General features: G+C 41.3%; 1 long non-coding RNA gene across 4 annotated transcripts in view; it reads left to right on the top strand.

The window, feature by feature from the left end:
• Nucleotides 1-18140, top strand: part of LOC121101263 — a 124417-nt gene extending 106277 nt beyond the window's left edge. For 2 of the 4 annotated variants that reach the window (XR_005833228.1, XR_005833227.1), the window contains 3 exons: nt 820-876; nt 14937-15081; nt 15292-18140. This is a non-coding gene — a long non-coding RNA (uncharacterized LOC121101263). Of the gene's footprint in view, nt 1-819; nt 877-1769; nt 2626-14936; nt 15082-15291 lie in introns of those variants that run through there. The other 2 variants (XR_005833231.1, XR_005833233.1) reach the window with 2 other exon arrangements.
• Nucleotides 18141-19021: the final 881 nt, after the last annotated feature.

Here is a 19021-nt window from a genome sequence, read left to right as displayed (position 1 = left end):
CCATGACATCTAAACTGCACAAGGAATAAAGATACTGAACATGTTGTATTAGCTTAATGCTTTCCCCCCATGCCGATCGATGGGATTCTGCACACAGTAAAATTTATGTCAAACAACAGGTGCCATTTCAACCAAGGGTTTTTTAATGCCTCGCCCTATTGTTTATATCATCAGCGATTCTGATTTACATTTACAGTGATCTCCTGAGTGTACCTCAGTAACTGAGTGTATACTTCGGGCAAAGAGAAAAATATCCTTTAATGTTGAAATGTATGCAACTAGCTATGCAGACAAAGGTAAAACCTCTGAGCCCCCAGGGGACTTAGAGATTGACAGGAGCTATGACACGTTTATAAAGAAACCAGACAGTCTTCTCTGGAAAATCCCAGGTGTAAATTAAAGCAACCACAACAGTCTTTCCTAGAAATAAGATAATACAATGAGAAACGTAGGGTTTTCTCTTGGCCCTGCCCTGAAATTCATTCATTTCCATGCCTCAAGCATCTCCTTTATTAGAATCTGGCCAATTGAGTTCCTTTCTGCTTGTCCTCCTTTTCTACTAGGAATCGGATTGTTAGCAAGCAGTTCACTACTTTACTTACTTAACTTACTTTCTTTTGAGCAAGTGGCTTTCAAGGCACAGGTTGCCACACATAAAGTTGTCAGCGCTCAGGAAACAATGTATTTGCCAGAACTCCACAATGTGTACTTCAAACACGCTCTCGAGGGCTTTGGTGTGAGGCCATCTGTTCATTTTGAAGACCGGATTTCAATATGCTGGTGATGGGACTCACGCATATTCTGTCCTGTCTTTTGCAGCTCCTCCTGCAGCAAAGAATCTTCCTCCTGGAATCCAGAAAAAAGTCCAAGTCTTTTGTGAGTTATTATTTGAAGCTGGTTCTGCTCTGGCTGTTGTCCCTTTGTTTTACCGGCTACTCTCTCCTGGGCTATCCCCGGCCCTGCCCTTTCATATCCTGTACCTCAGGATGTTTTCAGAGAGCGAAGGGGATGTGTTCATGACACACTTGGCTAGGAGGCAAAGGAATAACTTTCTGTCCTGGGTGAGTTAGTTACTCTTCCCTTTGAAGTTCCTTTAAACCTCTTCTTTGAGCTTCCTTTCCTCTGAAATTTATGCAGAGAGACTTGCGTGGGAAACAAGCACTTGTTTTACTCTGACACAGGGCCCTAAATCCCTGTTTATGGTCCCCTTAGGGTTGCCTGGACAATGTGACAATCCTTGGTTTAGGCTAGGCATGGGCCTGTGGCTTACAACTGAATTTCTTATTTTTCCCCTTTTCCTATAACACGGCGCTTCACTCGGTAAGGAGTAATAGTGAGGCTTGTGGGTTCTGAAGCCAAGTTTGGTTGTGGATCCTGTCACTTCAAAGAGCGTTAGGTACTACGGTTGTTATTAAGTTTGGGAACTTCTCCTGAGAGTGGAAACCAGAGGAAGCAGCAAGGGTCAGAAAAAAGCAAAACAAAACAATATCAACCATGCCAGGAAAACCAATGTTGTTTCCTGGACAGTCTTGTGTGTCTTGGTAAGTTTCCACTTCTGGAAACCATGGCCAATCAGTGTAACTCTTTGCTACCCTCTTGGGGTAAATCTGGACTCATCCTTGGTAAAGACTGATGTATGGCTTGAATGGGTGAGCAATGAGGGAAAAAAAAGTATGTGGTTTCTGCTCAAGACCTCAGATCTATAAAATGATTTGCTGAGAATAAATCAACTTCCTTGCACACATGGTAATAATTCTTCTTTGTTACAGGAATGTTAGTGGCAAAGTCTTCCTCTTTATTCCCCTTTCTTCTTGTGATGGTATCAACATTGGATTTTTTGACTTTTTAATGCAAGATTCCAGGATCCCCAAATGATTATTTCTACCTGAAGATTAAGAAAGGGATGGAATGCCAGGCCGATGTGACATCATTACATGAAAAACATCAGTTCAGGTTATATCAGATTATATTATCAAATTATATCAGATTAATCAAGAGAGTTGAAGGCATGCTGCCATCCAGTAGCATCAGAATCTCAGCAGATTGAAGTAAATAAGGTTTATTTTCACCTATATTTCCACCAGAGCAGGCCGGGATCTATGTTCTGCATCGTCCCTGTGCCAGGTCCCGGGCAGTATGTATGGAACATTGCAGGTCATTGTGCTGGAGGACAAAAAAATCATCTCAACTATTTAAAGATTCTGACTGAAAGTGTCAGCCATCATTGTCGAAAGCAAGTCACATAATCAGGTTCCCAGAAAATGGGAAGAACTGGAAATACTTTGGGAAAGGCACTGCTGACTCTCATAGGCGTCTTGATCAATTTTTCAAGTGTAAACTACTGGTGGGGTAAAAGGGAAAAATGTAAACTTACGGCCATTCATCCTTCTGGTATAGTCAGTGAAAATTTAAGGGGGATTATTCCAGTGGTTTGTGAGGATGCACTTAGTGAGATGAGATTAAACACAACAAGTCGGAACGAGCTTTCAAAATGAGATGAGTGTCTGGATCTCATCCTTTGGCCATTTCCATCCATCTCTCTGCCAACAGTAACCATGTTTGTTGGGGGCAGCAGATGTGTTCTTTGGAGTCCTGCTCCTCTACACTAGCTTGCCTTCTCTCCCATCTGAGAGCTAAGAAAATATTAAAGGAATGATTCATTCATTCATTCATTTGTTTATTCACTTGCTCATCAGTTGGCTTCAGAAACATTTTTTTGAGTAAGTGCTTTGGCGCTAAACTCTGGAGATACAACGATATATAAAGCATGGACTGTACTCTCAAAGATTTCACAGTCTACAAACGCACACAAAACATAACCAACTTATCTTGTACCAACAGTTTTTATGACAATAGAGTCGGGGGCGGGGGTTAGGCTGGTAAATCCCATGGTGGCAAAAACTACAATTTACTACTTCTTAGTGATTATGGCCAACACTAACTCTAGATCGCTCTGGAACTGTCCTTCCTCCAGCATTTGCTGTTCAAAGTCTGAAGTCTTAGCCAATCCTGTCCATACAAAAAATTTCTCAGCAAACAATATTTATCAGGTGGCTTTTGTGTTATTGTGCTTCATACACTGTATACTCAAAGGGAGAGGCAATGAAGGTTTTTAGGCAGAGTTGTTAAGATTAAGAAGATCATTCTAGTAAAGATAGGATAGATTAGAAATAGGAGCGGAACTGCAGATTCAGGAACCCTCAGGAAGCTGCATGCAGCCGAGTTTGGAGAGTGTGGTGGGAGCCAGGACTTGGTCTCTCTCTCACACCAGTTCTCTGGGTCCCTGTATTTCCTGCCATCTTGGGGCTGTGCTCCAGACGTGGAAGTGGGCATCTTGAGGTTGTTGTTAAAGATGAAAAAGCAGCCTGAGCAGATGCTGATCCAAGTCCTCAAACAGTGGCCAGCTCTGGTCCATGGGGGTTGGGCAGAGGTGACATCAATGCATTCCTGGTCCTTTCTGGAAGGTCTTGTGTAAAACCAGATCTACAGCTTGGGCAGATATAATACGGCAGGCAGGGGCTCTCCACTGAGCAACAGAGGCAGAAGGACCCACATATGCTGTCCTGCCATGATGCCTGCGCCCCGCCAGCTGCCTCCTTTGTGTGGCCTGCCTGCCATGCCCACGAAGGCCTGCACCCTCCTATTTCTGACCATGTTTAAGATGTTTCCTTTGGTATTCCTTCAGGCAGCTCTAGCCAACAAATATAAAGCAAACCACTAAAGTACTTTTAATTGTCTAGCAGCCACGTTAACAAAAATAAAAAGAATAGGTGATAATAATTTAGTAATATATTTTATTTAACCCCCTATGTCTAAAGATATTTTTCACATTATAGTTAATATAAAAATATGATTATTGAGGTATTTTATGCCCTCTTTCTGTACTATGTCTTTGAAGCCTAGTGGGTATTTCACACTTACAGCCCATCTTACTTTGAATTAGCTGCATTTCAAGTGCTCAGTAGACACATGTGGTTGGCTACCAAATTGTGAGACACAGGTCAGGAGTCTTTATTCATTTGCCTTGAAATTGTTATTTTTTAAATACCATTTCATGGAATGATACGAAGACAGAAATGAAAGTAGATAACATTACTCAAATCATTTGCCATTTACTGTAAAAGGATGAACAACGATGCTTTTTTTAAGTGTTCCAACCTATTTTTTTAAGTTTTTATTTAAATTCCAGTTCATTAACATACAGTGTAATATTAGTTTCAGGTGTACAATACAGTGATTCAGCCCTTCCATACATCAGACGGTGCTCATCTTGACAAGTGCACTCCTTAATCCCCACCCACCTCCCCTCTGGTAACCACCAATTTGTTCTCTACAGTTAGGAGTCTGTTTCTTGGTTTGTCTCTCTCTTTCTCTCTTTTTTCCCTTTGCTCATTTTAAACAGCAACACTTCTAATCACTCGTGATATTCACACTAGCCCATATTCAATCTTGAGTTTATGCATAGAAATGTCTGTATCTCTGTGATTTTTATATTTTTCCACAAAACACTCCAGAATATAGTTTCCTCAAGATAATATGAAATGACAGGATGCTTTTAATGCCAACTAATTCACTTCTTACTGCTTTCAAGTACATGATAGGGCATATTGATTTATTTAATTTTATGTCAACCTCTCAATTGTCAGTCTTTGATATTTTGTCTAGCCTTGGAGGCATCACAGTAAATGTAATTGTACTTCAATAAGTTGAGAAATCAATAAATATGATCTGCAAGATACTACTGTCAGGTTTAATTAATGAGTTATTGCCTGGAATTTATAAAGCTTAATTCTGGGTTTTATAAGAAGTCATTATAAAAAAAATTAAAAATTTACCCATTTTATTATTTCTTTAAGTTAGAAATGATCAAAATCTGCCTCTGAATCTCATTTAGGGATTTAATTTTGCATGAGACCTTCCATTTGCAAGCTCTGCAGTGTTGCTGAAATTTCCCTTTTCCCTTAATTTAACCCCACATGTCTAGGATCTGAAGCTCTGTCTCTGCAAATCACAGTGGGGTGTCTTCCATGCATTCCCAAACAGGTACTCTCTTTTAATATACTTCTTGTATCCCCCTTATGCCCACATCAAAGATAAAAACATAAGTATTTTCATGTTGTCTGCAAAGGCTCACCGTGCTTGGGGTGACTCGCCAGCTATCAGTGCTACCTTCAGGGGACTCTCTTCCCCCCAAGACAGGACACTGCCCCAAAGCCGTAGTGCACTGAAGACACCTCCATAGACACCGGATGAAATTACTTCCCTTTTTGCCATGAGCCAGTACCTCCCTCCCATAAAAGATACACAATGTGTAAAAATAATAGGGTACTGTTTTTAAAATTACAATGCTCTTCCCATTCCAAGAGTGGGGGGCAGAATTAATGTTTGGTAGGAGCTCACATTTTGTGGAGTTTGGGCACATGGCAGATGATTTAGTGGAATTTTTGTTATGCAGAGTAATAGCCATTCAGAACCTGGTGCAGAATGTGGAAGCTGGGATCAAGAAGAGCCAAGTTGTTTTGCATGATAATAGAAAGGGTTGTCTTGCTGGTGGTCAAGATGGCATTTTGATGAGACGGTTATTGTAGGTCAACTGTTTTATTTTCTATTGGCCAAAAGCCAATAAAAGACCAAAAGAAGGTTTGCTGGAGACTGGACTTGGCAAGAGAAGACACAGAGAGGTTCTCAGAGCGTGATGACAAGCTGGGAGGGTGGGGCCAATGATGGTGGCACAGCAGATACCACACAAGGTTCCGAAACAGGTGCTGCAAAATGAGGATCCTCATCAGGAATTTTGCAAGAAACCAGGAAAAAGGAGACATTTCCCAAGAAGGGAAAACATTCCAGTATATAGCACGTTGTTGCTTCTGGCTGCTTTAAAAAGATTTGGTGGATAAAACCTTTCAGATATGACACCAAAACCACAAGGAAAAGTGATGAAATTTTAAACTTCCTGCTGCAAAGGACATTTTCCAAAAGGTGAAAACACGATCCACACAGTGGAAGAAAGTATTTGCAAAGCATCTACCTGGCACAATTCTAGTATCCACTTCAGAATCCAATCCACTGGGGTTGGTATCCACTAGAATGTAACCAAGAACAAGCAGACGTACATTTGGAGGATGTATGGAACATCTTCCATACATTAATCTAAAGTGGGAGCATACAAAAGATAAGATGAAGCCCTAATCTCTTAGGATGGTAGCTGACATTACACTGAGAAAGCTATAAAGCAGTGCTACTATTTAATTTCATTTTTAAAGTGTTTTACTTAATGAAGATAAAATCGGAATATGCCCCCCAAACTACTTTAAAAAACCATGAAAGGTACATTATTAACAGTTTTGCATCTCTTTAAGCCTCTATGAATTCCATATTGATGCACAGATACATATGTGAATACTATCTATGAATTGTGATCTTGGTTAAATTACATATAAGACTCTATACTTCCTTTTCCTCTTCATATTATTCTGTCAACAGTCTCTAATGTCACTGATATTCACCTAAGGCTTCATTTTTAATAACTGCCTAATATTTCTTAATATGAATTTACCATATTGATTTAATAATTTCCCTTTCATATAGTTTAATCCAAATTGGTCATCGTTATAAACAATTCAGAAATGTAGCCAATTCCAGTCTTGGATCGTTATTCTCATGCTGACGGCCAAAGCATCATTTCAACATGTCCTGAGAAGTAGAGAAAGGATGTGAGATTTCCCTGATGGAAACATCAGGGCTGTAACGATTACATGGACCTTGTACCTCATCACCATTGGTGGATATGGAAACAAATTCAGATGGTTTAAGGAACGTACCCGACGTCACACAGCTAATCACTGGAAGCACTGTGATTTGCACCCCGGTTGGCCTCATGCCAAATCCACACTTTTTCCTGTGGTGCTCATACTCGTTCTGACCTATGCGATTTTACTGTATAACTCCAGAGGGGTCCTGAGTATCATGAGTATGGTGAAGTAACTCCTGCCTTAGAGCTGTAGTGACCTGTTCTACCAGTGGAACAGAGCAGTTACGTATCTTTGCTTCTTCAAGTTGAATCCGGTCCTCCTCTCTCAGTCTTTGAAGGTCTTCCTTGTTTGCGCTGCCATTTCACTAGTAGTAATGCCCCCACCCAGACCACGCATGCGCAGACGCATAAGTAAGAAAACCTGAGGGGCTTTGTCTTTGCAGTGTCAGTAGTCCTACTCAATAGTCAATTGTGTCAGAGAGAAAAACAGAAGTCTGATGGTCTTCCGCTGTCCCTGTAGCCGTTGCTGCCACATGGTGTCACTGTTGAAACACAGGCCGGCCAGCTGCCCCAGTGCGGTCTCCTTTGTCCTGTTACTGGCTGTGGACCTCCCAACCCCAGCATCCCCACCATTACGCACCTGGTGACCTGAGAGTCTGATACAATCCCCGGCGCTCAATCTCAGTATCTCTGAGTCTCAAGGATGAAAGAACCCTTTCTTTCCTCAGATCAGCTCCACCTTCAGTCCCCTGGGTGGGAGACGTTTTGTTCAGAGGAAATATGCACCTAGTTATGTACATGAATCTAGTTATATCAAGGTTTCACTGTATGTATTTGTTGTCTTCAGGTCATTGTGGTAGGGGAACATGACTATTCCTATGGAATAGCAGACCCACCGCTGAGCTTCTGCTCAGTAAGTTTCCCTGTAACCAATGTTAGAATATTAATAGCCTTGTCCCAGAAATCATTTGGAAATGGTCGCTGGTCTGTGCTCAAGAAGGGGTGCCAAGCACTTTCCTATGCTGGCAGCTCTCAGTCCTCTCCCATTCTACTCTTCCTTCCCAAACTAGTATGAATCGTTCTTTTCCCTTTCTCCTGGGCATCTTGGGGACTTTCTCTTTCCTCCTCATGGATCTATGCCTGCAGAAGGTCTTTGTAGACAAGCTGAGAAAGCTTTCCTGGTCCCTTCCCCATTTATTTCTCACTCTTTTTTTTTTGTAACAGAACCCTGGGCTGCCTCCTTTGGTGATGGGATCTGTCTGGATTTACTTTGGACTTGGTATCTGATTTTCAGATCATTTAGGCAAATACCACTACTTCCTTCATTTGATTTTGTTTGTCCTACTGATCTTTTGATTTTGACCCATCTGTCTCTGTTCCCAGTGTGCAGATGGTTACTGCTTTAGTGGAGCTAGTGTAACTAGTGACCTCCCTAGGTGACAATGCTTGGGCATGTGTAATGGTGTTCTGCAGGCGGCATCATAGTACAATGTTTGGTTTCAAAAGAGTTAAGGACTCCTCCCATCACAGGAGCTTTAAGAACTTTAGCATCATCACTACATGGACAACGTTTCTGCTGGATCAAAAGAGGGCAGAGAAGAAACCCTTATTTTTGCCCTGAGTGTTCAGATACATAGAAGACCTACATTCTTGCATGGCTCTACTTACAGGTAAGAGCCTCTGGTAACATTCATAGTGCCCAAAAAGAAAGAAGCAGATATCCTAGGGCAGGTCAAACTGGAAACAAGAAATACATTGAGGAGGATACAGACCTGTCCAGCCCAGAGCTTGTTACTTTAGTGTGCCATTACAAATTCATTGTGAGTAATTAGTATGCATAGTAAATTACATGCCATTCTCGACAGATCCTGTGACATCTTAGCAAAATATTTCCTTCCTGCTAGAATGAAAGACAATCCCATCACCCACTCTCGGGTTCCGGTGGCCTCTGGGACGACTCATGACCAATTGTCCTCTCTTCTGTGTCTTCAACCCCTTGCTTTGTGTTGATCTCCTTCCCATCAGCTTTTAACACAGCCCAGTCTCTTCCATTTTAAAAAGTTTTCTATCACTTGCAGAATAATCTTTGCACTCTGAGAGTAGTGCCCTTTATCTGTAGTTAGGTCACTGACCAAAGCCTATAAGAGTGACCTTGCCCTGGTGCCTGCCAAAAAAATAAACAAAAAACTGCTTATGACCTGAATGACCAATTGCAATATCAATAATTGAAATGTTTGAGGCCATAATGCAATGCTAGAATCCAAAGCCCATATGCCTGTAATCTGGTTTGCCTTGATTCCCTGTTTGCTTTGGTCATCCTCAGAAGTCCAACCTCTGCAGACATTCATTACCACCTGACATCTCCTTTATGTTCTCTGTATACCCTTAGTCTGTCCCAATCTGCAACTTTCCCTTCCATTCCTGTCACTGCTCTGTAATTGGCCATCTCCCTTCCATTTTAGTCAGCTCAAGCTGATGTAACAAAGTACCATCGACTGAATGTTTAAACAATAGACAGTTATATCTCACAGTTCTGGAGGCTGGGGAATCCAACATCAAGGTGCTGGTAGATTCTGATCCTGGTGAGAGCTTTCTTCCTGGCTTGTGGACAGCTGCCTTCTCACTGTGTCCTCACATGGAAGAGAGAATAAACTCTGGTCCCTTCCTCTTCTTAGAAAGTACCAATTCCATCATGGGGGCCCCACTATCATAGCCTCACCTAAACCTAATCACCTCCCAAAGTTTCCACCTCCAAATACCATCACATTGGGGATTAGGAGTTCAACATGAATTTTGGAGGGACGCAAACATTCCCTTCATGGTCTCCCACCCCTAATTCATTCCTTCTCTCATGCAAAATACATTAATTCCATCTTAACAGCTCCCCCCCCATCTTAACTTATTCCAGCATTAACTCTAAAGGATGAAGTCCAAAGTCTAAATATTATCTAAATCAAAATGGGTGAGACCCAAGATATGATTCATCCTGAGGCAAATTCTCTCCAGCTGTGAAACTGTGAAACCAAGCAAGTCATGTACTTCTAATACATAATAGTGGGACAGTCATTGGATAGACATTCCCATTTTGAAAAGAAGAAATAGGGAAGAAGGAAGGAGTGATGGGTCCTAAGCAAGCAAATATCATTAGTTCTTAAGGCTCAAGAGACTCTTTGTTTCAGTGCCCCGCTTTCTGGACCCAGTGGGTGAAGGTCCCACCTCTGTTGCTCTGCTGGGCAAGGATCACATCCCCAAGGTTCCAGGTGACCGCCATCTTGCCTGTTGAAACTGAGGCATTGGCCTTCTTCTCTGAAACTGAGGAGGCAGTGCTGATGGTGTCTGAATTGACTTCAGGGTCATTATTCCCTTGTCTTGAAGGGAATTTATTCGTGCTGGAATGGTCATAGATCTATAGGAGCTAAGTAATCTGACAGCTTTCCTTCAATTTGTTCCATATTCCTCTCCAATGTGATTTTTTTTTTTTTTTTTTTTTTTTTTTTTTTTTTTTTTTTTTTTTTGCCATTCTTTCAACTAGTGGGTTCTACCAGATATCTGGCAGGTCACTGAGGAAACTGCTTCCCCTAGAGCCCTCCAATCGGAGGCACTGTTTTTTTCTCTCTCTCTCGTGCACCACATACTTCTGAGCCATGTGGTGGGGCAGATGTCCTTCTCATCACCACTTCTGGATCATTGGCTTCTTTTCCTTCCTTCCTGTCTTCCTTTCTTCCTTTCTTTCTGTCTTCCTTCCTTTCTCTCCTTCCTTCCTTCCTTCCTCTCTCTCTCTTTCCTTCTTTCCTCCCTCCCTCCCTTCCTCTCTTTCTTTCCCTCCCTCTCTCTCCCTCTCCCTCTCTTTCTCTCTCTGCAAAACTCCATGCTCACACTGTTGGATTCTATCATGGTATCAGTCAGAGTCCCAGCGAGGAAACAGATGGCACACTCAAAGTAGGAACATTCAAAGAAGACTTTAAAAAGGGAGCATTCAGAAAAATACAAATAGGGTGTAGAGAAACCAGGCACCGTAGTGCAGGAACCTGGAGCTCAAAACAGGAGGTCACTTCAAATGAGGAAGGAAGGAGTTATTATCAAAACCAGGAATGGGAGACTCTTGTAGGATTGGTTGCCTTGAGCGATTGGTGACCTTCAGCCAAGGGACAGTCAGCCTGATCTAACCTGGGGAATTAATACTCAAGCCTCCTTACCTCCAATGTCCTGAGAGACTCTCCAGTGGTTGAACCAGAAACCAGAGGGCAAGGAATCCCCTGGAAATATTGCATATGGGAGTGTCTGTGGCATAGAACAAGTGCAGGGTTGATTTGATGGGCAGATGGTCTCCAGCCAATGTAATCATTCTCTTCTTTCCCTCTTTGCTTTCCACTGATCTGGCCTCTCTCACTCATTCACTGACAGCTTCCCCACTAGAGCTTATCCATTCTTCCTGACTCATACCATCCCTCCCATCCTGGGACATGTCCCGTCCGGCATGCTGGCCCTTCAGTTCCTTGACCAACATTTCTCTAATCATCCTTTCCTTCCTTCTCCTACCAGCCTTCCTCTCCTACAGTCCAACGGGGAACTTGTCATTGGGAAAAGCTGTACTGTCTTTGAAATTCTCAATTTAACCCAATTCTGCAACCACTTCCCTTCCTAACAGCTCAGGGCCTCAAATAATCTTACTGTAAAAATTCTTATCAATTAATTATCTCCAGTTAATCTACCCCAATACTTTCTTACTATCTAACACCCTTCTCCTATTTTCACAGGCTTCCTTGTGCAACTCAGAGCTCATGGCATATCATGATTATTCCTCTCTTGCAATTTCCTTAACCTTTTTTTTGCTCCTTCTGTCGTTTTTTGCCTGGTAAAACCCCAGTCTGTGATGACTCACCCATCCAACCACAAGTTCTGTGCTTACATACAGACAGATGCTCATTGCAGGAGGAAAGACATGCAGTCAGGCTTCTGGTTTCCCTTTAAAGAAATCATAAAAAATTCCAAAGGGACACTTGACTCTGACTGACAACTCAACTGGATTTGTCTTGTAAATTACTTTCTCACTTTCTGAGTTAACTGTTTTGTTCCTTTTCTTTTTCCCATAAATTTCTCATTGCCCCTTCCTATCCTTTCATCCCCACTCTTAACTTGGATTCATATTTCACTTAAACATCGAAATCATTAACTAGAAATTTCTCCATCTTTTCGCTTCCAAGTCTAGAAGCACTCTGATCTTTCATTTGGGCTCTGCATCCCATTGCTTTTAGCTCTCTCATATCCTTTTCTTAAAAATGTATTTTTTAATGTTTATTTATTTATTTTAGCAGGGGAGAGAGAGAAAGAATGAGAGAAAGAGGGACCAAGCAGGGGGAGGATAGAGTGGGAGAGAGAGAGAGAATCCTCAAGCAGACTCCATGCTGAGCATGAAGCCCCAAGTGGGGCTCTATCCCAGAACCCTGAGATCATGACCTTGGCTGAAATCAAGAGCTGTTCACTCAACCAACTGAGTCACCCAGGCTCCCCTCTCTCATATCTTTTGATTCTTGGGTTCTCATACTCACCCTCCAGCTTTGTTTGCTTCTTTCTCTTTCAACTGGACCATCCCACAAGAATATTAGCAGTCTTTGGAACCTCCCATCTGAGGGTACTAGAGTCCCCTTCCTCCCATTCTCACTTATTTCTTCCTTTGTCTTGGCTCCCTACATACCACTCTATGATTTCCTTCTCCCTAACTGGCAGCTTTTCCTAAAGCTCCTTCCTTAGAATCTCTTGCAAGGAAGTGAGGCTATAAAAACCAGGAGAGTGGTTACCTTTGGAGGGAGAGAGCTGTGATTGGTATTGGACACAATGGGGGCTTTCTGGGAGCTGCTAGGGTTCTTTTTCTTGATCTGTAAAGTGAGTACAAGTGTGTACCTCATAATAATTCACAAAGCTATGCCAACTAAGTAAGTAACATTAAAAACTTATTCATACAAAGTTGCTCATGATGCTCTCTTTTTATCCTTTTAATGTCTGCAAGATCTGTGGCGATAGCCCCTTCTTCATTTCTAGCATTGTATGGGTGCACGGGTGTGTGCGTGCTTCTCCATTTATTTTGGGGGGCAGAGTTTATCAGGTTTGTCAGTTTTGCAAAGCTTTGTTGATCTCTTTTAGTTTATAATTATTTTTCTTAGTTTATTTTTTACATTCCATCTTATTGATTTCATTTCTTCCCCCCCCCCCCCCAGGTTATCTGGGCAATTTGCTATTCTTTTACTGAATTTCTGTGATTGACTCTTAGCTCATTAAAATTTTAGCATTTCTTCTTTTCCAATATAAACATTTTAGGTTATAAATTTCCTTCCATTTTTCATTATCATTAGTTGAATATATTTTTTCAAAGATGCATTTATTTTAGAAAGAGAGAGAGAGTGTGTGTGTGTGCGGTCGCACATGGGGTGGGGGGGAGGGGCAGAGAGGAAGAGAGAGAAGGCTCCATCCCACCACCCGAGATCATGACCTGAGCCAAGCTTGGCTTTTGTCTAGTTTAGTAATAGTAAGTATATTTCTTTGACTTGATAGATTTTAATGATAGATTCTAACATTTTCCACCAAAATCTAGCTCTGCTTCCTGCCTGAGGATTATACTTACCTATTATGTGTGACCATGGGAGCAGAAGTGATGTGTGTCACTTTTAGGCAGAAGTTTCTAGAGTCAGTACGTGCTGCACATGCTCTTCTTTCCTTTTGCTGTGGTTAGTGGTGATGTTTCAGAGGGTGACTGTTCTTATCAGCCTGTAGCCCAGAGTGAGGACAACAATAATGGGGATCAGTGCCACTGTCCTATTTGTGATGGACATATAAATGTGGCACAGACATAAACATTTGTTGTTTTAAGCCACTGAAACTCTATGTTTACTCCTGCAGTGTAAACAGATCCATCCGATTTAAACAGAAATTGGAATCAGGGACGCCTGGGTGGCGCAGTCGTTAGGCGGCTGCCTTCGGCTCAGGGCGTGATCCTGGTGTTCTGGGATCGAGTCCCACATCGGGCTCTTCCTCTGGGAGCCTGCTTCTTCCTCTCCCACTCCCCCTGCTGTGTTCCCTCTCTCGCTGGCTGTCTCTCTGTCACATAAATAAATAAAATCTTTAAAAAAAAAAAATTTGGAATCAGGATTGGAGTGCTGTTTTAACAACCAACCTTAAATATGTGGCTTTGGTTTATGGGGTAGGCATTAGTTTGCAAAGAAACTGATAATGGAGGTGAGAAGCATGGTAATCCGTGTTATGTATTGGCAAATTACTTAGTAAAACGGGCTGCCTGTGTTAACTTAGAAAGCAAATTATATGCCTAATAAATTTGTAGCTTTATGGGAAAACAAACTTTTAGGAGCATACATTGGCTGTTGTTGACTGCATTTGAAAGTTTATTACAAGAAAGAGATGGGATCAGAACAATATTGGCTGATTTGCAAGCAAGAATGAGAAATAATAGAAATAGTCTATATATTCAGAGACCTATAGGTTGAAAAGAGAAATACATCTCAAACTGAAGCATCAAAAGATAAAATTGAGAAATTCTTTGAATGTCAAAGGCTAATTAAGACTCAGTCTTAAGGTAAAGATCAAATAAAGAGCATGTTTCACACTGGTTGTTAAAATTTCTGAATAGATTAACATTCTCCCAGTAAATACTTGTAGTTGGACAAAATGGCTCAAGAAAAAGAGACTGTGTGTGGCTTTCCCACCGATGCCTTATGAACACAAGGTAGCTGCACTTACACGGGCTATGGGGCATAGAACAAGAAAACTGATGGGAACAAAATAGATAACAAGATGCCCCAGTTTTTGAGAGAATTATACAACACAAAGAGGCACCAGCTTGGACTGAAAGAAACCACGATTGATACTTAATAAGCCACTTAGACACCTGCTGTTTATTCATATTTTGAAACCTAATTCCCAATGAGATGGCATTTGGAAGTGGCTTTGGAAGGTGATTAGGTCATAAGGACAGAGATCTCATGAATGAGATCCATGCCCTTATAAAAAGAGACCTGAGAGAGATCCCTTCCCCCTTCTGCCTTGTGAAGACACAGTAAAAAGACAGCTGTCTATGAATAAGGAAGAGGGTCCTTACCAGACACTGAATCTGCCAGTGTCTTGATCTTGGACTTCCCAGCCTCCATAACTGTGAGAAGTAAATTTCTGTTTATAGGCCACCCAGTCTTTGGTGTTCTGTTACAGCAGCCTGGACAGACTGAGACAGCACCCGTACTGCCACCAGAGGGAAGCCGGCTGAGAAGCTTGGCTCTTAAGGAAGGCATATTCTTCAATGCTCTCTCAAGTTGTGGTCAAGGACGGTAAGAGGAAAAAGGGGGCCCTCTGCTGAGTTGAGCCAAGGCGGGTGGAGAACAGTGGGCTGGGAGGTACTCCCAGAGAGCAGAGCACATCCCACGCCCGGCATTTGAGGTCCTCATGGCATCTGTTCAGCAGGTGTTTGAATTTGCTATTTATTAGTAACTTCTCTCTCTCTGTGTGTGTTTCTCAATTTCCCTTTTTTCCTCTTTCAGGAGAAAGCAAATGTACCAGTACTATCCATCCCCACTGTCTTTTGGGAATGTGAGAAGCAGATAATTTGTCTCTTTAGTTCCTGAGTCTCCAGGTCAAGAAAAGCGGCATCCAGAGCTGATGTGGAAACTACTGTGTAATTACTCAGAGAGCCTTGCTTTGAGCAGTGATTGGATGGAAGTTTTGGATGTTTCCCTTGGAGAGGGGTTAAGTGTATTCAGCCTGGAGAAAGGAGAGGGAAACAGATATTTGGCGCTGGGCAGGGCAAACCTGAAACATTGTATTACTAATGACCAATCTCTGGTTTCCCATCTTGTGGGAGGATTATACTTTGCTACATTGTCAAACCCAGTTGTGGTCATAAGACCTGCAAAGGGCCATGTGAGCCGAAGTGATGTGTGTCATTTCCAAGAGGAAGCTTTTAAAGTTAGTACATGCTTTTCCACGCTATTTCCTTTCCTGCCACAGTTACTGGAAATATTCCAGATAGCAACTACCCGGCCACACTAGGCAAGTTTTCAGGGTCAAGTACTGCATTGGGGATTTAATGTACAGTACCCTGTGTACCACTGCAGCTTGTAAGGACCAGCAAGGCCATTGGTTCTGCTCTGGAAGTGGTCCTGGCGGGTGCTGCATGGAGGCAGCCATCAGGCAGAATGAGGAGGAATGGAGAGGGGGGAGAAACGAAAGTCTAAACAAAAATCTTCCTGCTCACCTTCTAAAAGCCTAATTCCAACACACATTTGAATCGTACACTAAGAATAACCACTAACAAAATCAACAGTTAGAATGTGAATTTAACCCACATGACATTTGCTTCATAGGACAATCCAACGGAGACTTTAATGTGAGTATGCTTAAGGTGCTTAAATAGAGAAATAAAAACAGCTTACATGAAGCATGCACAAGAAATCATGAACCAAACACATAAAGAAAGGGTCAGTATTTTCCATATTAGAATTTCCAGGAAAAGAGAAGAAGAGAATGGCAAATAATAAATATCTGAAGAGATAAAGAATTTTGGAATTGATAAGAGCATACAGTGCATAAAACAGCCTCAACAGAGATAAATTTACCCATAAGCGCATCACAGAGAAACTGCAGATCATCGGAGAAAGACAACAATGTTAAGAGTTATCAGAGAGTGAAAATTAGCCAGGTACCAGGTGCTGTGGAAGTCTCAACACACCGTATTCTCAGAGCACATTACTTTTAAATGAGAATAATGATAAAAGGAAAATAGTACAGGACACAAGGACAGAAAGATAATAAAGAAATTTTAACAGATGAATAATTAAAAGACAGCTTACAAATTATTGAGATACACGAATAGCAAATAAATGAATAGCTTAACATAGAAATACACTTCATGAGTTTTCCCCTAAGAGTCGAGCTTTAAACGTACAAATATAACATTGCAGAGTGCAAAGAGTTAATGAAACATTTTGCTCATGACTTGTTGGTGAACTTGTTCATTTTCCATAATTCCAAAGTGAATGGAGACGGTGAAGAGGAGGAAAGAAAAATGGTGTGTTGGCCTTGGAAAAACTATTTTAAAGCCAAACCTGATAGGATTTTACTCAGGCCTGCTTTGTGGAAATGGTCCAAACCATATCCTTACTTCCCTGAAGCCAGTGTTTTCAAAAACTCACTAAATCCCTTTCTGCAGGCAGCACTGTGTCTCTTACTTACTTTTCAGACGTGACAAAAATGGTCAATTTAGGAAAAATTAAACTCAAATAGTTTTGTGTATGTGTGTGTTCATGCAAGTTACATAGTGAAGAGAAAGAGAGAGAGGGAGAAAGAGAGAGGGAGAAAGAGAGAGGGAGAGAGAGGGAGGATTAACTGAGATGGCTGGAATTTGTAAACATTCATTGGTCAGTCTCATGTAGACAAAGCCGAAATTTTTTAGGGATGCGGATTTTCTCACAGAGGCTGGCCAAATTTCTAACGAATTGGCTGGTTAAATGCTGGAGATAAAATCGGCAGGCATGCATGATACAGATTTGCAAATATTTTGTAAATAAATGGAACTATTAATCCTCAAATACATTAGATACAGACCAGCGGTCCAGTCTGCTTCTGGTCGACGGCCATTCAATGCTGACTTTTTTATGTTATATATATATATTCTTCCTGTGCAGAAATCAACACATAAAAGTTGGAGAGATGGGGTGCTTGAGAATAGATTCTGGTACAAAGGTGTCAATACATCCAGTGATTAGCACTCAGGTTTTAAGGAACAATAAATTATTTATTTAGAATATCATCAGGCACATTATCCTCTGGGCTAACCAATTAGAAAAAGATGGGAAATGAGCCACAATCTAAATTTCATACTTTGTAGTGTATTCAAAACTTAACCATTCCTTCTGAATCTATCTTCTTTGATCAACGTGAGTCAACATTCTCTTCTTCAGAGAAGAGTCTCCTTGGTCTCATGGGAACGTCTCATGGGTCTCCTCTGTCTTCACACGTCCTAGGCAGCAAGGCCAAGAGTCCAGAGCTCTGTGCGAATTAGAAAAAAATTAGAAAAAAGACACCCCTTTTAGGCTGACCATCAGAAAAAGCATACTCTCTGGGCTGGCCAATTAGAAAAAATGCACTACCTCTGGAAGACCAATGAGAAGAAGTCAGCCCTTGGGGGTGAACCAATGGGAAGAAGATGTAGGCTGATGCCTAGGGCTCTACTAATGGAACACAGCTTGCATTTTAGTCCAGACTGACGCTCCCTTGTTTAGCTGCCTTGGAAGTTTCAGTGTTCAAGAAATACATGGTCATGGGGCGCCTGGGTGGCACAGCGGTTAAGCGTCTGCCTTCCGGCTCAGGGCGTGATCCCGACGTTATGGGATCGAGCCCCACATCAGGCTCCTCCACTATGAGCCTGCTTCTTCCTCTCCCACTCCCCCTGCTTGTGTGCCCTCTCTCGCTGGCTGTCTCTATCTCTGTCAAATAAATAAATAAAATATTAAAAAAAAAAAAAAAAGAAATACATGGTCACGTTTTTCTGTAACTAGTGGTGTTTTTTCCCATAGTGTAGGAAATAAAACTAAAATATTGCTGATGGTGGCTTTTTTTTTTTCAATGTTATTTTTTCCCCTCAAATTCAACTTGAGATTTGGGTGCCTGCTGCTGCTGCTGCTGTTCATACCATAACCTAATAAGGATGGTGTTAAGTATTATGTTTAGTAACCTACGTTTGCTATAACAATATGTCACGTGGTTCTGCACTGTGCATTAGGACTTCCACCTTCTGCTACCTGAACATATCTGAAACCTGAGGTTAAAATATTGCCTTAATGGAATAATATCATACTCAGTTTACTAATGGAGCTTTAAAGCAAACACATCCAAAAACTTGGAAATGGTGACATAAAGTATGTGCTTATTTAAAAAGTTGAAGTAAAATTAAAAAATATCTTAATGTGTATTAGAGCTTGAGCAATATCTATTGATTGAAGGAAAGTGGTTGATATTGAGATTAAAATATGATTTTTGTATATTTTTATTCCAGTTTTATCCAAGTTATAAATTCCTTAAATAAAACCTAAAATATTGGCCTGGATATGCTTGATTAATTACTTGTGTATTGTTTATTGCCATGTTTATCTTAAAAAAAACAAAGTTAATGCTAAGTAATAATTATATTGAGCCATTATACATATGTGTATATATTCTATTATTTATGTCATTCAGACAAGTAATAAAGTATAAGTGCATTATTGTCCAGAT

Source organism: Ursus maritimus, unplaced genomic scaffold (genome assembly GCF_017311325.1).
Source record: "Ursus maritimus isolate PB19 unplaced genomic scaffold, ASM1731132v1 scaffold_10, whole genome shotgun sequence".
NCBI classification, from domain to species: Eukaryota; Metazoa; Chordata; class Mammalia; order Carnivora; family Ursidae; genus Ursus; species Ursus maritimus.
Note: the sequence above shows the minus strand (reverse complement) of the source record. Positions and strands in the feature narration are given on the sequence as shown.